This window comes from Artemia sp. Qi Xiang Cuo, chromosome 11 (genome assembly GCF_049724085.1).
Source record: "Artemia sp. Qi Xiang Cuo chromosome 11, ASM4972408v1, whole genome shotgun sequence".
In the NCBI taxonomy this organism is placed as follows: domain Eukaryota; kingdom Metazoa; phylum Arthropoda; class Branchiopoda; order Anostraca; family Artemiidae; genus Artemia; species Artemia sp. Qi Xiang Cuo.
This window is the reverse complement of record NC_142804.1, coordinates 32183553-32189552: the sequence shown is the minus strand read 5'-3', so window position 1 is coordinate 32189552 and position 6000 is coordinate 32183553. Positions and strand designations below refer to the sequence as shown.

Genomic DNA, 6000 nt, shown 5'->3' with positions numbered 1-6000 from the left:
GTCTCCGACACTCACTCACAGCCAGACCGAGAGCGAGACACAGTCACACAGACAGACACAGACACACACACACACAGAGACACACACAGACAGCCCGACAGAGACACTCTGACAGACACAGACAGACAGAGAGAGTGAGACAGACAGACAGACACTGTCAGACAGACAGACACAGACAGACAGACAGACACAGACAGACAGACCCTCCGACACAGACAGACCCGGACAGACACACAGACAGCCACAGAGCCAGAGACCGACACAGACAGACAGAGAGAGAGAGACACACATACACACACACACATACACACACACACAGACAGACAGACACACAGACACAGACACAGACAGACAGACAGACACACACACAGACACACACACAGACCCTGAGACAGAGAGACAGACAGAGACAGACAGACACCGACACTGAGCGACTGACACCCCCACACACACAGACACATATACACAGACATACAGACATACACACACAGAGATACACAGAGACACAGAGAGACAGACACACAGTCATACACAGAGAGAGACAGACAGACAGACAGAGACAGACAGACAGACACACAGAGACAGACACAGAGACAGAGACTGACACAGAGACATACACACACACACACAGACACACAGAGACAGATAGAGAGACAGACACAGAGAGACAGACAGACAGAGATAGACAGACGGACACAGAGAGACAGACAGACACAGATAGACAGAAAGACACAGATAGACAGACAGACACAGATAGACAGACAGACACAGATAGACAGACAGACACAGATAGACAGACAGACACAGATAGACAGAAAGACACAGATAGACAGACAGACACAGATAGACAGACAGACACAGATAGACAGACAGACACAGATAGACAGACAGACACAGAGAGACAGACAGACACAGACAGACAGACAGATAGACATACAGACAGACACACAGACAGACACACAGACACACACACACACGCACACACACATTAAAGTATAAATGAAACTTAAAACGAACAGAAATTAAATAAACAATCAGTGCGAACAAACATACAATATATATTAATTTAAATGAATAAATAAATCTTAAAACGAGTGAAACTTAAATTGAATATGCAAATCAAGTTTGAATCGAATACAAATAACTACAAACAAGAGTTTGGGTATCGCCTCACTGCAGAAGCCTAAAAGCTACTGCATCATTGGCGCTTTACTGAAAACGAATTATATTACAAATGGTTTCTTTTGTACTTAATATTGAAAATAAGTATTAAAATTACAGTAAAATTTTGAACTGGTGAGCTTTCAGCAATTAATATCATTATTCATCAAATATTCAGTTTAATTTATTAGATCTTTCCAAGATTGGTCACGACAACTAGAGTTTCACTACAAACAAAATTTGGATACTGCCCCCTTCTTTAACTGTAAGAACCTAAAGCCTTCTGGGTCATTGGCGCTTCACTGAAAACAAATTACTCTTATATTACAAATTTATTCTTTTCCAGCTCTTACAGCATTGAAAATGAAAATAAAAATTATAGTGAAAAAAGAATCTTGACCTGATGGATCTTTCAACAATTAATATCATTATATATCTAATATTCAATTTGATTTTGTTTATACTTTCCAAAACTGTTCAAGACTCATATTGTACTCATATAAGATAAAACAACAATGTAGGCTACCCACTATACATTCAGAACTATCAAAATTGGAAATGTTTTTTTTTTTTCTGTTTTACGAATTCAATACTCATTTCAGGAATGAGTATGGATACAAAGGCTTTATTCGGAATATTGTAAAAAAATTCTTTTGAGCACCACTTTTCTAGCTATTTCTCTCGTTATCTTCTTCTCTGAAGTACAAGGAAAAACTTTAGTATGCACGTACACCCCCGATGGCTATCAAAACGGGTACAGGCCTATATGTCTAATAGCGCTACATCGTAGGCTATATGGCCAATTTGAGCAATTCACCAATTTGCCTTAAACTTTTGATTTTAATTTCAATGCTGAAATTTAGGTTTGAGTCTCGCCATGAATAGTGCAACAAGAGTAATGAAGAGTCTGTATCTTAAGAAGCTTATGTGCAAGTTACACAGAACAGATCCCGCCTTGTCGTCATTCATGTATAAGATGGTTGGAACGGTCCAGTCATACCCGCCTCTTCTTATTTCTTATTTCTTATTTCAAAATTCTTATTTCTTCTCTTTCCTTATTATTCTTTCCTTTACTTATTTTTTGTTATTATCTCTCCTTTCTTTGCAAGACAATCAGAAAAGATGACGCCTGTAAACGTGAATCGCTTCAAATCTAAGATAAATTATGTTTGCATCGATATCTACAACCTTGTAAAGTAAGAAAAATAGAATGGTGTTCTATTAGAGCTTTATTAGTCGTATTCGCCCTGTTATCGTTAATGCCCAAAAATTCAGGATCGTTGATATCGCCATCCGTCAATTAACACGAGCCACAATACCAATTACGGCGGCTTTTTGTCCGTTCGAAAATCTTGTACTTGCCTCTTTCACTGGCATTGACTTGCTTAAGTTTTAAATTTAAATATTGAGAAAATTTTTGACAAAGCTATGATTATGCTCACTTTGTCTTGGCACTTTGCCTTGGAACAGTTAATGTCAGTTTCTGTAGCTTAAGGGTTACCTCTTTCATTTCAAAACTGTTTCAACAAGGAGTAATGACGTAAGTATGGCGTTTATTGCAGCTGATTAAACAAAATGAAAGTGTCGCTGTGTCATTAGACACAGTATTACACACAGTATATATATCATTAGACACAGTGTATGCTGGAATATACCTTTGCCAGGAATACCTTTTCGGTGTCTTCATTAAAAACAGTAAAATCGTTGCCTCCCTACATTTTCGTGAACTGGCACCCCTGGAAACCAAAAATTATTAGTTGGGCGAGGGCTACCTAGTAGATCTATGTAGCTGGCCAACAAACAACCGTCGAAGCCTCATCCATACCCATTATGTCGCTGTATGAGTTCAATGCACAAATGAACCCTTAAAGCAAAACATGAGGGAAAGGCCAAAGGGTACTAAAACGTGAAACTATGCTTGACAAAACAGTCATTTCAAACGTCGAATTACTTCTTCTTTCTGTGAGTTTTTCTTTGTAATTTGCTTTCTAGCTTGTTTTGCCGCCCCTGGTCCTGCTTTCCGAGATGCTTGCCCCCCTCCTTCTAGATCTGGTCCTGAAAATGAATACGGGAGAGATTGATCTCCCTTTATTTATGCATTGCTACTGCGTTGGCTCTTTTTCATCCTTTTGACAGGCGCATAACTCTGTAGACCACGTTAAATCATTTTAAGTGAAGCAGCCGAAGAGGAATTGATTTTTGTTTGTTCAAATATATCTTGGGAATTAATCTTATCTTATTTGCTTTCATATTTGTTTAGGTATTCAATAGCATCCATAGAATCTACTGCGTACGTCTGTTGCATCTTCAATGCTGATTGGATTGTATTGAGTATCTATTTGGTATTGATTTACTTTCATTATTCTAGATTTCAAGTTGATGATGTTATTATCCTTTTCGGTCCTTGAAACTGCTGTTAAAGTCGTGGAATTAATGAAAAAATATAGCTAAAAATAAAATTTAAAAATTCTTGTTTTCAATTTTTCACGGGCCATGGAAAACGACTATTTCAGTATTTTTGTTGGCATAGTCTGCTATTGCTCAAGGCTTGGTAGTGGTAGGATTTTTAGGCTACTCCTAGTGCTACTTCAGAGAAGTATATTAGTATTATGTTTTTCTTGTTATACACCTTCAAAAAAAAAAAAAAAAAAAAAAAAAAAAATCTTGTTGCAACAATATTATTCATCGTGCAGTTTTCGAATTTTGCAAGGATGATTAGCATATGGTCAAATCGGATATGGTCAGTTATGGCCGCTAACCCGGGTTAGGGCATTATTTTTTACTACAGCATTATTGTCTTTATTTGATGCAAATTTGAGGTTGAAAGGATAAGATAACGTATTTGAAAGCCAAAGTCAGGGTAGGCAAGCAAAAACTGCAGACACCCAATTAAAAAGCAAGAGCTATCTTCACCATGCCGAAATTAGAATAAACGACATATTTTGCTTACGAACCAAGATTTTCTTTGAATAACCGCGTCTAGGTACCTTGTTGCTCTTCAACTAAATAATGATGATATAATTTTTGAGACATCTCCAGGGAACAACCGTAATTCCAAAATTTCTTTCGTTTAACATATAAAGCCCCTGACACCGACTCGAATAATGAACTTAATCATTATATTCATCTTTAGAAAGAGGGGAAATAGACTTGTCATCTATTTACCATTTCAAATATCAAACCTGTTCAATGCCCCGTGGGCAACTCCATTTTCTTGTGCTGTATAATTACGTGAATTAAGTCTTTTTGTCTCTTCTTATCATGTCTTTTTCCTCCTTATTCCTACTTATGTAAACATTTATTTCTCCTTTATTCTTATTTCTTATGTTTTTTCTTTCTTTTCTGCTTTATTCTTCCATGAAATTCGTATTTTAAAATGTATATTTTGTTCCGTCATGTTCTATGGCTGCATGTTTGTCTTATTATTCGGGTCCTTTTGTTAGAGAGCTAAATTATGGAAGCTGGTTTACAAATAAATCATTTCTTAGACCACGTTTTCTATCCGTTTGGAATTAAAACAAAACGAAAATATTATAAAACGAGCAAAAGTTTTAATAAGACAGCAAAAAAATTTTTGTATAAATAATGATAGAATTTAAAACATTTTTTCTTCATGCCCGGAAGTCATTATGCAAAAATAAACAAAACCCTAGCTTAAACAAATAATATACAAGAGATAAGAAAAAATGCACAAACGCTATTCAAGAAAACGAAAGAAAAACAAAAAAAAACCTTTAACGAAGGTAAATATGGTATTTCACGTAACAATACGTAAGGCAAAAGGCAAGGTGTCTACTATTTCCTATTGTATGTATATGTCTGAATTGTCTTTTGATATTGGATTCTAGCAAAGAGAAAATATATTAAAAATCCTAATTGTGCCCTAGTTTACATTAAATAAAGCCAGATACGGGTCAAAATACCTTTATTACTATTGTGTCTGAAAAATCGGATGAATCCTTTCTTCTGCTAATCGACCCGAAGTACTTTGACTTTTCCAGAGTTTATCTCATTTTTACCTTCATTTATAAGGTTCAAATTTGTTTGGGACTGACTGTTCGAAGTTTCTTTATCTGCTTCACTATTAGAAACACAGAAGGTTTTGGCCCGTTTTTCTATTAAAATACTTTTAAAAAAATATATTAGCTTAAAATATTTAAGTTAATGCTTTGATTTTCATTTTGATATTCTTTGGTCCTTGGTTTAATCCCATTTTCTGCTTCACAGGGCAGTGACGATCAAACGATCGTTTTTTTTAAACGATTATATTGTTTTAGGTATAACATAACACTTATACAAAAGATTTAGCAATTCTTTCCAGCGGAATGTCTTTACATGTTTACAATCTTTGAGATTCAGCTTGTACAGTGTTAGGAGAATTGTGAAAAAGTGGTTTGCCTATTCTAGCCAAATTAATATTAAATTAATTTAAATAAATAAATATCTTTAAATTAATATTATTCGTAATTTAGAAGAAGAGTGAAACAAGTGGTTTAGCGTAGTTTTATTCATTTTGTGTCTTTACGGTTATTATTAGAACAGTCATTTTTTTCGTCTTTTAAATTAAGTTCGTTAAAAAAAGAAGAAATATCTGATGATAGATGTGGTTTATTTGGGAGGTGTGTAGCGTTGTGGAATGGAGGCTGTATTAATAAGTTTGAAAACAGATGAATTACTTGAAAACTATAAGGATATTGCTCAGAAAATTGTAAGAACCCAGACAGTTTATGAAGAGGTGGGGTGAGTCGGAATCGCCCTCATCGCAAATACATACCTGCTCTCTGGGGATACGGACACTTATTTTTTCTGTTCGTAAATGCAATTTATATGGCCAATTCT

At 35.5% G+C, this 6000-nt stretch overlaps 1 protein-coding gene across 2 annotated transcripts in view; it reads left to right on the top strand.

Annotated features, from left to right (window-relative positions):
* disp (RND transporter family member dispatched) overlaps positions 1-6000 on the top strand; it is a 110356-nt gene that overhangs the window by 89253 nt on the left and 15103 nt on the right. The window lies entirely within an intron of this gene.